This window comes from Haliotis asinina, chromosome 13 (assembly GCF_037392515.1).
Source record: "Haliotis asinina isolate JCU_RB_2024 chromosome 13, JCU_Hal_asi_v2, whole genome shotgun sequence".
Lineage (NCBI taxonomy): Eukaryota > Metazoa > Mollusca > Gastropoda > Lepetellida > Haliotidae > Haliotis > Haliotis asinina.
Window position 1 is genome coordinate 190,129 of NC_090292.1, and position 21,128 is coordinate 211,256.

The 21,128-nt window shown below is 39.7% G+C and overlaps 1 pseudogene; it reads right to left on the reverse strand.

Moving 5' to 3' along the window:
* Positions 1–2,950: 2,950 nt before the first annotated feature.
* LOC137260299 (uncharacterized) lies at positions 2,951–10,369 on the reverse strand (annotated as a pseudogene).
* Positions 10,370–21,128: the final 10,759 nt, after the last annotated feature.

Consider the following 21,128-nt stretch of genomic DNA (forward strand, 5'->3'; position numbering starts at 1 on the left):
ATCCATATATACTTGTTCTATCTTTACTACAGCTTGGATGTCAATCAGTCTGTATCCAGGAAAATGAACTCATTAGGAACACCATTTCATGCAGTAGATTGTAATATACAATTTCAGAAAGTGTAATCCCTTCAGGCTATATGTTTTTTAAGTAGACAACGAGAGTCACAACCAACAGAGAATTTACAACAGGGCCTTTAATCATCTACCTGGAAGTTGTACATAGGGCATCACAATTAATCTCAGAAGAAACAGGATGGAAGAACCTTCAGGAAGAGCAGTGGTAACATCACTGAAGATGCCCACATTGGTTTAAGAATGGTTAGTGACTGAGTGAGTTAAGTTCCAGCAATATCACAACAAGGAACCCAAGAGAAGGGCTACATACATTGTACTCATGTGACGAATCAAACCCAAGTCTTCAGTGTGAAGAGTGAACACTTTGGCTCAGGAATATAATCATCGAGCAGAACTTCACCTTTGAGTTTCAACATTTGCATGATTAGGACCATTTCCTCAGAATCGCCTCCATTTCCTCAGAATAGCCCTGTGGAAATCTGAAAAACATTGCAACCAACAACATTTAATCATAGTCTTTCCATTTCAAAGAGTCTAAAGCAAATACTGAAACTTTGTTGTTTAAAAAAAATAATTGCTCAAAATGTTAAGTATATATAACTTGTTTCAGATAATTTTTCACCTGATTAATTAAACTATTATAAATAGTTTAATAATTTTATTTTACACTAATGACCTTAAAATATTTTTTTTAATACAAAGAGTGCATATCAAGTAACAAAACTGGCTTCTAAATCACTAGTCTACATTCATAATCAAATATATTCTGAAATATCTGCATTTCCCAACACTTAAAATAATCAGCACATCATAAAAAATAAAAACGTATCTTCATGTAATTGAACCTATTTCCAACTCAAATAGATGACTAAACATTGTGGCACATTCACTTTTAATTTACAATCGGTAATTATTCCAAAACTGAATACAAAAACGACAGAGAGAAAATGAAACATCCCTGAAAGTGCCTATAGCAATTTTCTCCCTTTCATTTGAATTTGTTTTGTTGTTTATAATCTAAGCCAAACAAACTTAGCACCACACTAGCACCTTGAACTCTGACACCATCTGCATGTGCTCAGATTTAAGTCACCAGCGTTACATGCCCCTGTGTAAGTCCCATCGTACACAAAGTTCACATTATCATTCAGTACACATTACTGATTTTCCTTCTGAGACTAAGCGACATACACTGTGTAAAAACACCACTTGATACACTGCTATATGTTTAAAAAATGTTTCTGTCATTCTCCTCAACTTATCCCTTCACCAATGTTTGTATATGCATATTCCGGCACTCAAAATAATTTCAAAATTGTTGTTATTTACGTACCTATCGTGGAAATCATCTTGGGATGCATCCATAGGCAGTTAATCTAGTCGATTCCTCTATCTTGAGTCAGTTCTTGACATATCCATTGTTGTATTATGCACGAAATGCACCTATCGCCAATTCATTAGTGATATTCATCGCCTGAATCGTTGTCTGTTGGCGAAGTTGCATTTGGCGCCTTCTGCCTCTCTCTCGCGCTCGAAGACAGCAGCAATGGCGTCATGCCAGGAAACGGTCGCGTCTTGCTGTATTGAATGTTGCAAGTTTGAAGTAAAGACATTTTTTGATAGAAAAGAAAAATTAAGTGTAAATATAAACCTTAGATCAGGAATAAATCGTGTCTATAAATAAAATAAGATGTATGATTATTGTTATCCGTTCTTAAAGTTGCAATAGATTTCGGAAGCAAAAAAGGGGGGGGGGGGGGGGGGGCGCAGTTTTGGCGTGAAAGTTACTCCATCATACCAACAGTGTATAATTTCTCATCTTATGGACAATTAATGGCAAGAATTACAATATTTAGGTATCAACATCGAAATTAGAACTTGTCAATATACATGTCGCATTATTGTCAACGGCGGGGATCCCGTAAAAACATGTTCTGAGTTAATGTTCCGTTGTCGATCATAACTTGGAAGAATAGTTTATGCACATGTCCCTGGTCGTAAATTTTATTTCATTAGTCTAAACTGACGTAGTTTTAGGGTCATATTGTGCTGGACAGGGAGTGACAGTGGAATGTGTTCTAAAATTGAGAGCATTGAATGTTTTCAACGAGAAGATCAACTTGCGGGTTATGAAAGCTGTCAGAAGCATGGCGATATCAAAATATTTTTCCACATTTATTTTTTTTCTAGTACCGAGTCGACTGTTAATGTTTTTGACTGTTATATGTTTTTGCTTCGTTATGAACTTTGCGGAAGACGTTCTTGCGATAGTAAAGTATCTGCTTGCATGTCCGATCGTGAGCAATCACAGGAGAAATTCAAAGAAATGAGACGATTTTGACAGGAAAACTTTACTTTATGGAGTAAATATGAATAAGGAAGACAAGTAGAAAACTTCCACAGTACCAACTTCCACGCAGCTATTTTAAGAAGGTAAGTTTTAACTTGAACTGTTCCTATGTTACTAAAACAACTCCTGTTAGGCACATAATCGTTTAGCGTTCTTTCATGCATTGTTTGTTGTATATATTATGAAACAACAACAAAAGTTACTAGACAAACACTAGTAATGCCAAGAGAGGATTTAAAGATAATTTAAACTGAATTAAATATGTTGAAGGTATGTTTATGCCTCATCTGTAATCGTTTGCATAACAACTTATCTAACCTGAATAAAAGTATTGTAGCTTGTAATATTTATTTTGTATCTTCATACAACATATAACTTCATGAAGTTGAAGAGGTCTTCATGAAATATGTCTTCATGAAGTAACAAAACTTCATGAAGTTGACGAAGTCTTCATGAAGTGTGTCTTCATGAAGTAAGTTCATGAAGATTTAAGCTAAAGTTGATGAATACTTCATGAACTCTTCATGAAGTCTTCATGAACTTCATGACGACTTCATGTACTGAGTTTCGCAGGGGCTCTGATGGAGTGTCAGAGTCAACAGAAGGCACATTTTCCTGTGATATATGAGTGAAGCCAGGTTGCTGAACACTGTTGGGCTCCTGATGTCCTGGCTGTTGTATAGGAGGGGTAAGGATTTCAAGAGGAATCTGTTTGGTACAAGGTAGGTGAAAAGGTTGATTAGGTTGGTCTTCACTGTCTGATGCGTCATCGTATGTGAGTTTGTCCTGAGAAGTCTTCACACAAGATGGCACCTTGTAGCACTCTGACAGCTTAACTCTGTATGAATTGTTGCGTAGCTGAGATCCTGTAAACTTGCGAATGTTGCACCATATGCCATCCTTGGCAACTACTAGATAATGAGATCTTGCATGTTTTGTTACGATCATTGTGCAGGTATACCAAGTCACCGATCTCAATCTGGTCAATGACAGGACGATGACCCTTAGGAGCCTTTGATTTCTCACTGTGAGTGTGATTTGACGTACGGCTAACATGCTGGTCCATAATCAGCTGTTTGTCAGACATAGGTAACTGACAGAGAGTAAACTGTTCTCTTTGCGTCCACATCTCGCGAGATGATAAACGACCAGAGCGAATGCATGAGTTTAAACGAGCTACCACAATGGCAAGAGTAGTCGCAGTGGTTGGGCCATGTAGGGGACCTTAATGTAAAAGTTCGTGCTCCATTACTCTTGTATGGCCTTCTCAGCAATAGGATTCTTGTTTCTGTTTTTAGCTCTGCCTATTTCAAGTGACAATCTGTGGTGCTGAAGTACCTCATTTTTCTCAAGACTTTTGAAACCTGGGGCAGGATTGGTGCGAATAACAGCATAGGGACCATCAAGAGGACGAATTTGATGCACAGACGTATCAAAGCATCGTAAAGGGTTGAGCTGCTTTCATCTTCAATAATGCAAGCCGGAGTGTAGGATGTCACACACTCCCGGAGGACAAGAATGAACTGGCGTTCACGTCGCATGACATCTGATGCAAATGTCAAACCAGCACTTTCAGGAGGATCACTGGTGCTTTGATCTACCACAACGTGTGGTGTGTTCCTCAAACAGGCACACTGATGGCATGATTTTGTGACATTCTCAATTGACTTGTCCAAATCTAGAGCGAAGAAGTATCTGTGACATACTTGCTTGAGCTGATGAGCTGATGGATGATCCAACTGAATATGCAAAGCAGTGATATGTCCATCTAGAACCTGTCTTGAACGACAATACACTGCCATGTTTGACAGAGTGGGTCCGTCCGTCGGACCACAAGTAAGCCATCATTGGAGATAATGGCTGCATTCAAGTATCGCTTGGCATCTTTGATATCCGTCAACTTTTTCAAGGGTCTTGTACCTTGGAGAAGATGAGCATGAGTTCGTCTAAGATCTGAGCACTCCTCTGACTTGTCTGACAACTGAGTCCTCGGTGAGCTCAATAAAGGAGCAAATCTGGCAAGACGGATCGATACAGTCTGGTGCATTTCTGCTTGCAAAATCTGATGGGGCATTGGCCAAGCCGGCAAGGTGTTGAACTGTAGTCTGGTACCGACTGACTGTTGACAAGAAGGTGGATACACGTGGACTAGCGGAAAACTCTCCTCTACATAATTTCTCAAAAGCCAACACACAGGGCCTGCTGTCGGTCAGGATACATGCTTTCAGTTTAGATTAGATGATGAAAGGACTGAAGTGCTTGGTGGCAACAGCAATGGACAGTGATTCTATCTCACAGCGTAGCCAGGCAACCTGTTGCCTGCGGAGCTTGGCTCAAAAGAAACCGGCTATGTGCAGTGATTGATCACGAGTAATGTACAGAGTAGCACAGATTCCTGGCTTCCTAACAGCACCATCAGTGACTATCCATAATTGATCCTCAGGACATGGGAAAACTATTGACCTGTTTGAGGATAAGCCTTCCTGTGCCGTCTTAAAAGCTGCAAGTTGCTGGTCAGTCCATAGTAACCTATCCTTTGATTGGTGTCCGGCAGCTGCATCATCAGGTGGGGCAGGAAGGGTGGAACAACCAGGTATCACACAAGACAGGACCCTGTAGGCACCAATAAACGATCGTAGTCCATGCACTGTTACTGGAGGTGGACATGAAGCCAGAGTGGAAATGCGGTGAGGGCTTGCTCTGATGGAACCCTGGTGCCAGTGCCAACCTAAGATGGTAACTGATGTAGGCGAAATGACCGTCTTGTGAGGAGTCAGTCGTATGTTGTTGAGCTTGATTACCTGTAGCACGCGGTGCCAATTGAACAAAAGGTCCTCAGGTGTATCACCTCCACAATAAAGGTCATCAGCAAGTTTGGCAGCAATCCCTTCTTCCAGTAGATCTCCTAACACTTGGCACATAAGCTCTTCTAAATCTGTCTCTGATCCTGGCATTCCCATGGCTTATCTAGCATACACCCTAATGGAGTTACTATGCCACAGTACTTCATGGATTCCTTGGCTAGTGGAATCTGGTAAAAGGCATTCGTTAAGTCAGTTGATATCAGATGCCGGTATTTGGCGATTTGTCGGAGAGTTGAGTCCACATTCAGCATGAGTGCGGGTTGTGGCTTACTGTATCGGCCAACATCGGAGAATACAGTCACCTGTCTGTAACCACCACTTGACTTCTTGACCAAGAAGGAGGGATTGACATATTCCACATGAATGCCGACATCCTCTGGTCGAATGAACACCCCCATGTCCTCTAGTTCATTAAACTTCTGTTGAAGTTCAGAGAGTTTGTCTCTTGAATACTGTGGAATTCTGCCTTTTCGTTGAGGAGGTTGTACCGGGCCCATGTTAACAAAGGCTTCAAATGGTCCTGATGCCCCATTATACCCCTAAATGTGTGGGTCCAAAAAAAGTGATGCAAATTGTGATCTAGTGGCCACTGGTAGGATGCTGTCTGGGTCTATACGGACTGGATCGGAGAAATTCTTTTCCTTAGTTTGAGTGAGTGCACTGGGTGTCTGTTCACATACCTCTGCAATGTCGGTAACAGGAACTTCTGGAATGAATACTGGACGTATCTGACAAAAGTGCTCATGCTTCTTGAGCGTTTGTGGCGTATCTGTCAGATTAGGAATCCGTAGTTTGCCTGAGACACTAGAAAGGACATCTGGTTACAGCCATGTTGGTGACACAGTAGATGCTCCAGAGCGGGTATCAAGTCGGGCTTCAATGGCAAACATCTCATCTGATGAGGAATAACTTTCTGGAACAGAGAGAGCAAGTTATACAAAGTCACACGTCAATTTCACAATACCGATTTCAAATACAATACAAATGCGACATAATCTAAGGCAATGGTTCACAAAATATATAGCGAACTCACCAAAGTCTTAGTGCGTGAGAGAGAAACAGTCATGCGGAGTGTAACACAGTGAGGGGTCTGTAGATCAGGCGTTGATGGATGCAGCAAGATATATAGGCCAGTGATTGTTTGTGTCCATGTCCGTGTCCAACACGGCAACTAGCATTTATATATACTTTCATAGTTTCAAGAACTTTCGAGCACTTACGACCATCGCCACTAACGTGGAGGGTTTTAGAACCATGTCTCCCAGAAGTCAAATAATCAGATCAGACTCAAGAGGAGGTAATTCTAAAGCACTTCCGGAAAGCCTAAATCCTAAAAGTGCTGACCATCTATCATACGAAATGTGACCCATCATAATTATTATTCAAAACACTAAACATTGTGATCCAATAATAATTATTACTTAAATAATAACAAAATATACAGGAAATACACACTCGTAACAGTATTGATGGCAAAGACCAGATGTAATATCATGTTAACATGTATGGGAAATTCAATGATGCAATTGTCGCAAATGACTATAGAATATTCATGATGTAATATTCGTCTCAAAACCGGCCTTCGCAAAACAAGATTTTGTAAACAATATCCAAGATTGATAGAAAACAACATGCCTGGGAAATCTATGTCTTGACATCATGTCAAGATCATCCAGAGTGTTGAGCACATTTGACCTGTCTCAAAGTTTCTCAGGCCTTATACAGTATGGTTCAAAATTATTGAGAATAGCTAAAGCATTTCATATTATTAAACTAGAACAAATCAGATAAAATTGAATGTATCGTGAAAGTGAACTGACCTTTTCATGTTGTGTAGGTAACAATTTAATATTTTATCAAGTCTCCTTGAGCTTCACGGCACAGTCTAAGACGGGTAGGCATACTTCCTATCAGAGAGGTTAGTGTCTCGTGAGTTATGCTGTCCCAGTATCGGACCACTTCTCTCTTCATGTCTTCAATTTTTGTCAACCCCTTTTGATTCACACATTCCTTCATCATCCCCCAAATGTTCTCAATGGGATTTAAGTCAGGACTATACGCAGGAAATGGTAATGCAGTCACATTTTTCTCCTGAAACCACTGCTTGGCATGTTTTGCGGTGTGTTTAGGATCATTATCTTGCTGCAAAATCCAGTCATTTCCATAAAACACATGTGCACTTGGAAGGAGAAAATTATCTAATATGTTAGTGTAGCGTTGACTTGTCAGATTTCCCCCAAACACACACAGCGGGGTCGTTCCTAATAAGGATATCCCTCCCCATACATGAAACTTTGGGCTGTATTTAGGTCGTCGATACAACGGTGCTGACGCAGACTTTGTCCATATTTTCACATTATTGGGATATACCCATATTGAGCTTTCATCGGTAAAAATCACATTTTCCCAGTCAAAGTTTTCATGTGCCAAACACCACCCAACACACCTGTCTTTATGTTCTTGTTTCATGAGAGGAGAAGGAATTCCAGTCTTTTTCTCCCATCCAAGATCAATCAAATTTCTTCTAACTGTAGATTTTGATACAACTGTTGATCCCCTTTCTATCATTTCATACCTGATGTTGGAGATGCTTGCCCTTTGCTTTTTAGACGCTAAAATTCCCAGCCGGACGCGATCTGAGAAGTCCAATTTTCTGGGTCTCCCTGCTCATTTCTGGTGCCCAAAATCCTTTCCCTCTTTAAAATTCTTCCTAATCCTATACACAGTAGAAAGAGGAGTTCCTGTTCTCTCTGCCAATGTATTTACATCATCAATTCCTTGATTACACAACTCAAAAATCAACCTTCTTTTATCCTCAGCAGACATTGTTGACCGTGCTGAGGAAAATGACGTCTGCTACAAATTCAGGGGAGGTAACTCTAATTGTACTATACTCAGTAGGCCAAGATGAGTTACCTCCCTTATACCATTACTTAGTTTTAAGTATCAGTGAATCAGTTGAGGTGTTAGGATAGCTCAAAGTAAGAAGAAAAATTCTCAATAATTATGAACCAGACAATAAGTTAGTGTATTGTAGTCACTTTGCAGTACCATAATCGTTGACGCCATCTTTGTACTGGTAGTGTTTACGACCTCCTAAAGCAATTACGACAGGTCGGTCGGGGTTTGGACTGTTTATGACACAGTGTAAATGTACACGGTCTTTGTGAAACGGGGTAAGAAAGGAAGAGGTGGTCTACGACCTGCTTTACAAGGTCGAACCGGTAAGAGAGCTTTGTGAAACGGGCCCCAGGGCTGTGAAACCTTTGCGAGCCATCACTCGTCTAACTGCTTGAGTTAGTCTATGAAAGATGTGAGGACTCTTTCTTGTTCCAAATGGCAACAGTGTATCGACCATTTAGGTATAGTTGTCACTGCCCTGAAAATGCTCTTTTAGACTGTAGCACAATGATTAGATGGATTTATTCTAACACATCTGTACGCTGATTTGAGGTCAACCATAACCATGTACCAGCTGGGGCCCAGTAGATCAAGGGTGTCAGTTATGGTTTGAAATGGGAAACTTTCTTTTGTGGCAAAGTTGTTGACACCACTGTCATCAGGTTGGCTCAGGTCATGAATCAGACGTATATTCTCATTAGGCATGGTTATGGCACTGAGAGCACTGACGATGGTTGGTTTATCGATTATCACTTTTTAGTTACTGTTAAATATTTCCTTTTTGATCTGGGTCTCTACCTTCCTGGTGTCGTCACTGGTTGATTTGTAATTGTGGATGTCCACAGTCTGCAAGAGCAACAGTTTGTCTTTATCAATTATATGGAAGCCATTTTTAATGCCATCTAACAAAAGGTCTCGATCCTAATCATAGTTAAGGGCAGTTTCCCGCTCTTGTAGCTTTGTGGACAGAGAAGACATGGGAACATTGCTTGGTTTGAGTCAATATTGTGGGGGCAGCACCCATGGACCCCTATATACATTGGGTGGCGTAATGCCTTGGGTTGGACAGGTTTGTGGTGGCACAGCTGATTGGGGTGAGCTATCCCATGTCCCAGGTCTCTTGTGGTTTGGGGCGTTATGGCCAGGTTGACCATGGATCATGCAGATGTGTGCAAACCTACATGGTGGCATACAACAGCCATATCGACTGTTGAATTGCCTAATAACAGGATGGCCTGTGGTTGGGTCATACCGCTGCATCTTTTGGTCACGTCCAGTTTGAAATGATTGTATATCATGGATGACCACACTGTTGGGTGTGTCGTGAGGTCGGAGGTGCACATTCAGTTTCATAGTCCCAGTCATAGCCCCTTTCTACCTGGTCTTCATGGTACATAGTGTCAAACAACAAGCCTGCCTACCATGTAAATGTCAGCACTAGAGTTGCAACCCTGATTAAATAATCGATGTACTTTTTTCTGCAGCCAAGCCACATTCCATCCTTGTGAACTATTTCTTGATAGATGTGGAGACTGGCCTCCATATGCTGACTCCTGGTAACTTTATCCCAGTCCAGTTTCTTTTCAGACATAGGGATTTTTCCTGCATCAATGTCAGTATCCAGTTCCCCAAATGAAACACACTGGATACTTGCATTCCATCTTTGTGAAGAGGTATGCAGTTCCCCAAATGTAATCCCTGATATCCCTATATGGATGTTGTGACTTACTTGACTGTGATGTGGATGGAGTTGGCATGGAATCACGTCCCCACAGTTCCGTTAACTGATTGGCAGTAATGTTGTCAGTTCCAAATGTTAGTCCAGGCAGCTGTGGAACCATGCGAGGGCCTGGCTGGAGATCTTTGTCACACTCGTGGCTTTGTGCAGAGAGGTCATGTGTTCCTTCCTTTAATTCCTGGACACCTCGTTTGAGAAGCAGCTGTTGGTCCTCACTAAGATCTTCAAAAACATTGTCAAAGTCTATGCTAAACACTCCACAGACCGGAGAGATAAGAATCCCTGAGAAGCCATGGGCATCAAAGTGGCGGGCAGTTCATTGTTTTCAATCCATTTTGAAAATTTGGCATCAGTGTATTGTGTATTGTTATTGTTAACCTCTGGATCCATTTGTCTTCTTTGAGCCTTACCCTTAGAGTTCTGTTTCCTACTTGACATTGTATGAAAACTTATTTACACACAAACCATGAAGGTGTCAGCACTGGACTAAGCTGAATCAGGGGTTAAAAAATCATTGCCCAACTCCTTGGACAAGTCAGTTTTCATTTCGGACAATGAAGTAATGGTATCTTCTTGTCCACTGACTACTAGATAATTTTTACTTATGGTTTCAAAATGCAAATTTCATATCTGCTCTTAATGAAGCAATTAAAGGTAGCACTGATAGTAAAATAGAGCTAGTAGAGAGTCAGATTATCACTCTTCGATAAATAGTCCAGTAAACATTAATGTCACACATTGTGTCATAAAATCAGGACAAGTGGAAAATTAGTCAGGACTAGTTACTTTCTTGAAGCTACTTGCCCTGTGACAAGTGGCTTTTCAAAATATTTTTGAGCCCCTGGTGAATGCACACAAACTACAGACACAAAAGCAGGAGGCACATGAGTTGCCGCCATTTTGTCACTTGATCCCAAGTTGTTTTGAGACAACTATTTTGAAAGCAGTTCTCACCCGGTATGTCCAGTAACGACGACAAGGAAGTCAACACAGTGCAGTATTCCTACGTTTGCCCGTGTTATCTGATTCAAGAGACTGGCAATGAGATTTACAACAGAAGCTTTGGAGATTCGGATACGTGAAAAATTGAGAACAGCAGCAGTCGTCGATCGCAGCGGGAGAAAAGGAACATTCCACGATCTAGTCAGGTACAGTGTTATTTTCTTGAAATAAGCAATAGCACATGTTATTCGTAATGTTTAACGTAAATAATTAACTACTACAATATATATGAAATTTTAGACTTGATGGACCTCGGTAAACAAATGCGTGTCGAGTTCTTAGCAAGAGAGATGTATGGCTTCCTTCACTCAGCACTCGGTTAATTCAAGAACTCAATATTACTGTGATTTGGATCAGCTCACACACGATTAAAATGGTTCAATGTGTTAATGAAGGAAAAATTATCTTTGCAAGAAAAAAATAAATCACAAATATCTCTAGTATATTATTGCTAATGTGCTTGTTACGACTCAAAATAACTTCAAACGTATTTATAAATACGAATATTTATTTAAGAAATCCTTTTCATATTGCTTTTGATATTTGCACGTTTGAAAACAATGTAGTCAGGGATTGTGTGTCATTTTGCATTTATAGGTTAGGGATTCTCTGACCAGATTTGGTGCATTGTTTGAGTGAAATTTCAAAAATGAAATTTCACAATGTTTTCAAACTGATATTGAATATTTTTATATTATTGATTTATGAGATAATTTAGATTTGCCATCTGATGTAAGTAGTGTTATGCTTATCATATCAAGATTTAACGAACTCTGAATGAAGAAATGTGGATTGTGTTAGTCCCACAGAAAAGGTTACGCAGAGTTTTTGATATAAAGAATATATGGGTATACAATGATGGATTGCCAACCCAAATTAGTATATGAATTTGCTGACCTGGATTCTTTTCATCTAGCATATTCTACACTTTGCAAATTGATATTTATTATTTTATTCGACACTTTATTGTTATCAAGAGTGCAATATGACAAGTTCCTGACCTTTTTTAATCGATGCATTTCTACGTTTCCAGCATAAAGGAGGGCACTGTTGGAAAAACTGAAGAAGGCAGCCAGGACCAACTCATTTTGACATACAAAAGGTATGTATAACCTGAACTGTCCAGTACATAATGTACATACAACATAACCAAATAATGTAAATCCTGCGAATAAGTAAAAATGCATGGCGCATGTCACTATTCTTGTAACCTCCAACTGGAAACATGTTTCACTTATAGTTATGCATCATGCACATGTCTCCTTTCAGAAGCTTTTTGATGGGTTTGGATGAACAAGATGGATCACTTAAGGTGTGGGGAAAGCAGAGGCCCACGGCTTGTACGCAAAGAACGGCAAAAAGTTCAGAGTAAGTAAACGTATTCTAGTCATTTTACATCTTGCAGAGATTAAATATTTTAAGGAAACCTTTAAAATATCAAGTTAATTTGGATTCTTTTTATGTACATTCAAGGAATTTCAAAATGAACACTGTTTAAAAAGTGCAATTTATCCTTTGAAAAATACAGCTTAAAAAGTTTTAAATATTATGCAGCACATATTATGCTGCAGTGTATGCTTGTGACCCCATATTCATAGCTTGTCTGCCTGTATGACTCCACATTATTGGTTAAGAACGCATGTCTTTTCACAATAACGGATAAATTGTAGTTCTATACTCATAATGTGTATTGTAAGTAACATTCAGAAAATAAATTATGGCTTTCAAAGGGCAAATTTCTTCATGTCTCTGCACTCTATCATATATCAATAAGCTGTTCTGCGATTGAAACTTTTGATGTCAAATGCTCAGTTTATACTTTTTGATCTCTTCGCTTATTGGACATGGGGTTCAGTGTATTTCACCTCAAGCAATGTTTGACAGTTTTCTTTTCTCTAGCCATGGATATCGTAGACGAATGCTTGTTTGTACTGATAGTTTGTTTTCTAAATTTCAGGAGCTGGAAAGCAGGAAGGCTGTGAAACGATTGACTGGCCGGAGGAGAAGAAGCACACAGTTCTTCCTCTCTTGGGGAAAGAGCTAACATTTTTCAAACTAGGAAGCCAAGTGATATGGGCTGGTCTACAGTGATGTGTTTAAGAAAAATATTCTGTACTCACTGCTAATTACTCCCTTGCTTTTGTTTCATTTACTAACTTGAATATTCCGAATATTATTTGTTTACAAACATATTGTTGAATATAAATAAACATTTAGTGAATTTGTGTTTTATTCTGTTGTTTGTCATCCTGAAGCCTTTTACCATTATGCAATTGTATAAAATACCTAATTTGCTACATGTGAGACATGAAACAACATCTTTTCCGGAGGACCGGGTAAAGTTTCAGTTCATGGAAACTAGGTATTAAACTAGGTTGGAAACTACAACACGGAAACCGGGTTGAAACCTACAGTAAACTCTTACATGGAAACCAGGTTGAAACCTACAATAAACTCGTACATGGAAACCAGGTTGAAACCTACAATAAACTCGTACATGGAAACCAGGTTGAAACCTACAATAAACTCATACATGGAAACCTACTGGATCCCGCTTGGAGGAGTGGGTAATGAAACGAACTGGAAACCATCCTGAAATGGTGCAGTTTCAGTTGCATGGAAACCACAATGAAACTATAGGAAACTCCCTGGAAACCAACTGGAAATGTTGGTTTCCATGACGTTTCTTCTCGGTTTCAGTGATCCGGAAACCAGCTTATTTTTGCTGTTCAGGTGTTAAGCGGTGAAGTGGCCCTCAGGCTTAATGAGTTAAGCACGGTTAAAGGTCACATGCAACGTAAAACACAACTTTGCAGATTCTGGTACCTTTCAGTATGCACTTACCGAAACAAATCATAAAACATGCCAATTCAACCTATAAAGTTGAAAAAAACATGATGAAAAAAAAAGCCAGCGAAATCGGAGTTCAAACGTTTCAGTAAATGTTCCCCAACGCTGGGGGGAAAACTGGTTTCAACAGCTGTGCTGCTCTGCGTCCATAACTCATGTGCAGTGAATAGGTTCGCAGAGGTTGAATGCCCAGAGTCTGAGGTCATGAGCAGTAGTCTAATCTTGGTTGTGTACACAAACAAGTAAATAATCTACTTGTTAAGTAAAAAAACTTGTTGATTGTGGTAAGCAGCCTGTGTCGCAGAGAAAGCTCAGTGTCTGGTGTATTCACACCTATGTGTCTGCCCGCCTGTCTGCTAAAGACAACATGCAGTACACAGCTTCAATCATTGACCACGTGCAGTTTGAACTTAACACCTATCAGACTATACGACATAAAGAAAATAAGTTGATTTATGACTCGTGCACCCGAGTCCCGTGTCTGCCACATTATGTAATTAGGCAGGTGTGATACACATGACATGTTTTTGTGTCTGTGGGTTGCAAACAAACTACATTCATATTTTTCGGATGACTGGATCTGACGGAAACTGGTGCAAACTCTTGTCAGTTTCAAGTCCTGCTTTGTACTTGGGCGAATGACAGATTCCAGCCATGCCATAGTTTACCATCTCTACTGACATGATTTTTGATTGGACCATGTGCAAATTCAGAGAACATGTATTTTCAAAACCTGACATCTCTATATACATTCTTCATGGATTACAACTTCTTCTAGTGTATATGATTTTGTTTGACAATGGTATATGAATCCATACTGAAACGATGCATCAAGTACACAAAAAGAAGTTGTTATCCATAAAGAAACTTACTTTCTTGTGACTCGCCATACTTCTAAAATGCCCATCAAACAGATCATCTTTCTGTACACACAATGAACCCTCAGCATGTCAGCAAATGAAACAGTCAATCGGAAGCCGTCGTTACACTTGAGTGCACATCTAACCGCTTTGACTGGGTTCAGTCTCCTGAGGGCTTCGTTGAGGGGGAAGTAAGCCCAAGTACAAAATATTGCATTTTTGAATCGCAATTGTGCACTTATAATTTTGTTTATTTGTTTTTATAAAAGCGGCAATGTATATTATATGTCATGAACAAGTGATAAATGTGTTTTAAGTATATTTGATTTTTTGGTTGCATGTGACCTCTAAGTTAGACGAAATCATTTGTCATTCTAACTGCCGATGATACCATTTTGCAGTTTCAGCATTATATCATGATTGTTTGTTTGGACTCTCACAATATGTTTCATTGAAGTAGCCTGTTCATCAACGACAATTTCAACAGTTTCAACACTTAGAATGCGAGTAAACACTCAGAACTGTGCTGAGAGCAGTCATGAAACTGGAGGACACATTTTGCATCCATTTCTGATATGATAGTTCTTGATGTGGTTTAATGTGTTGAGAAACTTTGATTTTCCATGATGGTGAAATGATCGAACTGGACTGAGTGATCAATCCCAGTAATCTATGTCAAGTTCACTGTTTCTAGTCAGGATGAGATCCAGTGTAATTCTGAGAACACGAGTTGGATCTGCGACTTGCTGAACAAGTCCATGGAAAACAAGAACATCCAAGAATGTTTCTGTGTCTGGATTGTGAACCCTTTCAAAGTGAATGTTAGAATCTCCAGATAGAATCAGTTTTGCCACTAATGCGTGTTGAGAAACTCCAGGAGGGAGGCAAACTAGTAAGATAATGTGCCCCATCTTGAAAGGTATGGGCACAACTCCTGGTTGGGCTTATATAAAGCGCGCACCTGTAATATCACACTGTCATCAGCTACCTGAGAGAAATGCTACATGCCTTTCTAGATATGTGGTTTGCCAGCTGATCCTTTGTATACTTGGGGATTTTGTTAGTCTTGATAAACTGACTTTGTATGTGTTCTTATCTTCCACTACGAGAAGTGTACCTTCCTCTTACAGTTTTCATTAGTAGTTCTGTTGTAGTGATGCTATTCATTTATAATGCGGCCCAATCATCACTCACTTCACCATTACAACACATCACAGTATTGTTGATGTTGTAGTTATTTGGTGCAGGCACATATCTTATACAACAGTAGTATTTTTTATTACACCTTAATTATGGGGAATGGTTGGGTAGCCTTTAATGGTTAAAGCATTCGCTTGTCACGCTGAAAACCTGGGTTCAATTCCCCACACTGGCACTGTTGTGTGAAGCCCATTTCTGGTGTCCCCACCATGATATTGGGTTAAACCCTAACCCTCCCCACCATGATATTGAGTTAAACCCTAAACCTCCCCACCATGATATTGGGTTAAACCCTAACCTTCCCCACCATGATATTGGGTTAAGCCCTAACCTTCCCCACCATGATATTGGGTTAAGCCCTAACCCTCCCCACCATGATATTGGGTTAAACCCTAACCTTCCCCACCATGATATTGGGTTAAACCCTAACCTTCCCCACCATGATATTGCTGGAATATTGCAAGGAGAAGGAAGATAACTCTGTTTTAGTACTTTACGTTAGAAGCAAAAAAGAAGAAACAGAGGGTAGCGTTATTGGAACTTTACATTCACTGACTGGACACGCCCATCATCTCCAGGATATGATCTTCAGGACACGTGCCTTGTCCTATTGGCCACATGGTTTGTTCACTTAAATCAGCATGACGAGATCACCTTCAGCAATGTTTGGGAATTCTCATTCTACCACCACAAACCAGATAAAATAACAAACGTCCTTGGAAGTCCCTTGTGACACTTGCCGAGGTGGTTATTACAATTGTACACGGTACAAGATATCACATCAGTGATCATTTACCCTTCACCGTCTTGTTCCACGCATACAAGCCGTCAATCAGATTGACCTTCACAGCATTGCTACAAGGCAGTTTCTGTTTGCACCCTAAAGAAAAAGTAAGCATATTCTCACCGTAAAATATCAGATGCTACACTAACAGCAGTGTTTCACATATCGATTTGATTACATTTCCAATAAGGCTCTTTTTGCAGCCTTTGATAAACAAACAAACTACCATTGTATTAAAATATAACAAACCAGTATGTTCAGTGCTAGTCATCTTAGCCGAGAATGAACTTACTGCGCTACGACATCACATTTATAGGCATATCTGACAACTGGATTACCTCCCTTTTATGTGGTTTGTCCCAAAAGAGAAATCAATTTCTATCTTATTCACTCAGCTCAAACGATAGAAATTTTATTTTCCATTTTAGTTGAATGGTCAACATTGGCAGGTATTCTCTCTTCCAACGATCAACCACATGGTCTGCGATAATGAGCTTTGTGGAAGCCTCCAACATGCTGTCCAGGTTGAGCTTGTCCCATGAGGAAGTGATTCCGGGTCGGCGGCATGAAGTCATCAGGATCAGTAGTATTATGGGCCAAAGATCTACTGTTTAGCACTGCTTCTACTTCAATCATAGTTGTCCTCAGCACTGATTCTGCCACACACTTGTCTTGCAGAACAGCTTCTCGTGCTGTCGTGCTGTCGTGATGGAAACTTGTTTTTTTAGGAAGTTGGAGATTGAAATTTCTCATGTTATCAGAGACTTCATTATTGGCACTTTGGACGTTTGTCACGCTGTCACTTTAAATGTGGCCTTGGTTTCCATGACAACCAATGAAGGATGAGAATGGAAACTCCTACAAATTGGCAAACTCAGTGTGAACGGCTCCACTTACGAGGCAAGTGAAAATTCATCCCCATTTCTTTAGCCTGCTTCTTCAGTAAGAATGAAGATTTTATGGATATCAACTTCTTTATATGAGAACACAACGTTTCGGAGTTAATGCTTACTCCTTTATCAGGTGATTGAGAATGGGGTACAGAGCTATATTTATATGTACAGCTCCTCAACCACCTCAACGACCAACATCCAAGAATCAAGTTCACCATGGAGACTGAGACCAACCAACACCTGCCCTTCTTTGATGTATCCCTCCACACCACAGACGATGGACTCAGAACCTCAGTATACCGAAAGCCGACGCACACCGACCAGTACATCCACTACAACTCCTGCCACCATCCTCAGATCAAGCAAGCTATCATTGCCACCCTTACCAGACGTGCCAAAGCCCTCTGCCATCCTGATGCCCTAAACAATGAACTGGACCACCTCAGAAACACATTCACCACACTAAACGGTTATCCTCCCCAGCTCGTCACAGCCACCATCAACAAGACCCTCAAGGACCGAGAACCCTGCCTCAAGCCTTCTCCATCACCCATCAGAGTAACCATACCCTACCTTGGCCCCATCAGTCATCAAATATCACGCCTCATCAAGACCAAAGCCAGCATCGATGTCACCTTCTCCAGTGGCAAGACCATCAAGACCTTTTTTTTTTTATAATTTCTTTATTTTTGTTGCATTTTTACAGTCACGCATACTCATTTACAATTCATGAGGACTAACTAAAAAGCAAATGACAACTCGACCAATATTTATAAAATCTGTCGATGTTTGAATTTATGGAGGCTGCATATTTAGTTAGTCTATAATAATCTATTAGCTCCCTTTGGATTTCTTTGAATTTTGGCGCTTTCTTTTGTAATCTCCTGGTGAATATGCAGTGCTTTGTTATTAGTGTGATAATGTTAAGTGGGTTATTATTTCTTTCGGTATAGCCAAGGAAAACCGTTTCTTTTGATATATTTATATTTATCTGAGCTTCTGTTAGCAGCCACCTTTTCAAATCATTCCAAAGGGAATGTATGTATTGGCATTCCCAAAACAAATGGACTACAGATTCCTTTTCTGATGAACAATAGCTGCATAAATCACTTTCAACGTATCCCATTTTATAGAGGCGAGAATTTGTAGGTAGAATATTGTGTAGAATCTGATACTGGAACCATTGGAACTTAGTAGAATCAGTGCATTGAAAAACTAACAAGTTATAGCTTGTGCGCTCTCTGTCATTGATATTATGGGATAATATATGTTCCCATTTGGCAAAATTTTGGTTTTTGCATTGATACTTTTTTATCAGAATTTTGTAGAAGTATTGTGAGCCTTTCTGGGTTTTTGATAAATGAGCAACATGAAATGGTAGTAAAGGATATGCAATTTTGTGTATTCTTGTAACATTTTGTTTCCTACAGTATTGTTTAATAGATTGTATAATGCCCATATAATCTAAGTAATTTATGGAGATCGAGTTTAGCTTACAAAAGTCTCCATAAGAGTAAAATTGTCCCTTTTCATCGATAAAATCGTTTATATATTTTACACCTACTTTGTACAATTTTTCTATAAAAATCGCGTTATTTCCTACATGTATGTTATCGTTAAACCAGACAGGTTCAGACATAATGTCAGTATTAGTTAACGTAGTTTTGTTCAGGCCCTCTATGAACAACCACCATCCTTGTATTAAATCTTTGTAAAACGGATTATTTATGTTGGAAACGAGGCGTACATATTGTTGTTTACTCAAGATATCATATATACTATGATTTTTGACGCCGGGAGTATTTAGGAAAAACAAGCGAGTCCATTTAGCGTTAGTAGTAAAGGCTCGTCGTAACATACCTAACTTCTGAGAGTATATAGTCTCTCTTATATTAGGGCATTTTATTCCCCCATCGGCTTTATCACAAATGATTTGAGATCGTTTTATCTTATCAGGTTTATTACCCCAAATAAAACTAAAACATTTTTTTTGAAATTTGTCAATAACACTGTCAGGTGGATTTGGGAGTGAAGAGAACAGGTGGTTGAGTTTTGGAAGTATCAGTGACTTAAGAATTGTGTTTCTACCTATTGGAGTTAAAACACGAGCAGACCATATCGTCATTAATGTTTCACATTGTCGAAGTTTTTCTTCATAATTCATGTCGATCATTTCAATCAAATCCAAAGAAAACTTGATGCCAAGCAGTTTGAACGGTTCTTGTTTCCAATCGAGGTTCCATTCTGGACATAGTTTCAGTTTTGATCTTTTCTTTGAACCTATCCAAAGAAGTTTTGTTTTATCAGACCATCAAGACCTACCTAAAAGCCAATGGTAAAGGACCCAGCTGTGAACACCCTAACCTGAGAGGATGCATCTACCAGATCCCTTGCAACTGTGGCGACCTATACATTGGAGAAATGCTGAGACCAATCAACACCAGAATGAAGGAACACCAGACCTCTGTCAGCAAACTTGACCAGAAATCGTCCATCTCTGAACACATTCTCAAGAACCCTGGACATTCAATCCAATGGGAGGACACTAGGATACTATCTACCAACAACAACAACTGGCGCCAAAGGAAACTGCAAGAAGGCATCGAGATCCGGAGACAGAAACCAGCTATCAATTGTGACCAAGGAGTGTACCTACGAAGTGCCTGGGACTTATTGATAAATTAACCTCATCTATCTGTGTACATTCTATCTATGTAATTCATGTATAGCCAATCTACCCGTGTACATCCTTATCTACTTGTGTTTGTACATCATCAACTTCCCATGTAAACATGCCCATACATCATCCTTAATCCCCAATCATGTGTTATATAAACATCATTCACCATTGGCTTCCATCCTTATCCCCATCATGTACATCGTCCTTACCCCCCTACCTGTGTTATGTAAACATATCCCATCATCTGTAATATATTACCATTGGCTTCTATCATTGTTATCATAACTGTCGGGTTCCCATCAGCGCTTGTTTATACTGGCTTCCAGCTTTCATTAATTCATTCCACTTGTTACTTTGTTATTGTTTTACCTGTACATATAAATATAGCTCTGTACCCCATTCTCAATCACCTGATGAAGGAGTAAGCATTAACTCCGAAACGTTGTGTTCTCATATAAAGAAGTTGATATCCATAAAATCTTCATTCTTATGCATTTCACTTCTAAATGCCCTTCAAAGACTTGCTTCTTCAGTGTTTAACCAACATGGGACCGAAGTTGTCAGTTCCTGTGTGAGTAAAGGGAGCTTTGAAGTTTATTTCAAAAGTGGGCCATTTTGGGGACACTGCGCAATACATGCTGCTTATGGCAGTCCCTACACTTCCTCATGACCGCCTTCACTTGGCGTCTCAAGCTCAAGGGCCAGTACTTCTGCTGAACACTGGCAATGACATGTTGAACTCCTCCATGTGCTGTGTTTTTGTGAAAATCTTTGAGTATCAGCATAGTCACTGGGTGTCCAGAGGTTTGATAAGCTGGTGTTGGCTTTGATTGGAATATCATCCTTGCGAAGTCCATCTCCAACTCTCAGATGGCTTTCGTCAAAGATGGGTGAGAATGATAGTAGCTGAGAATTTGTGTTTACCTCC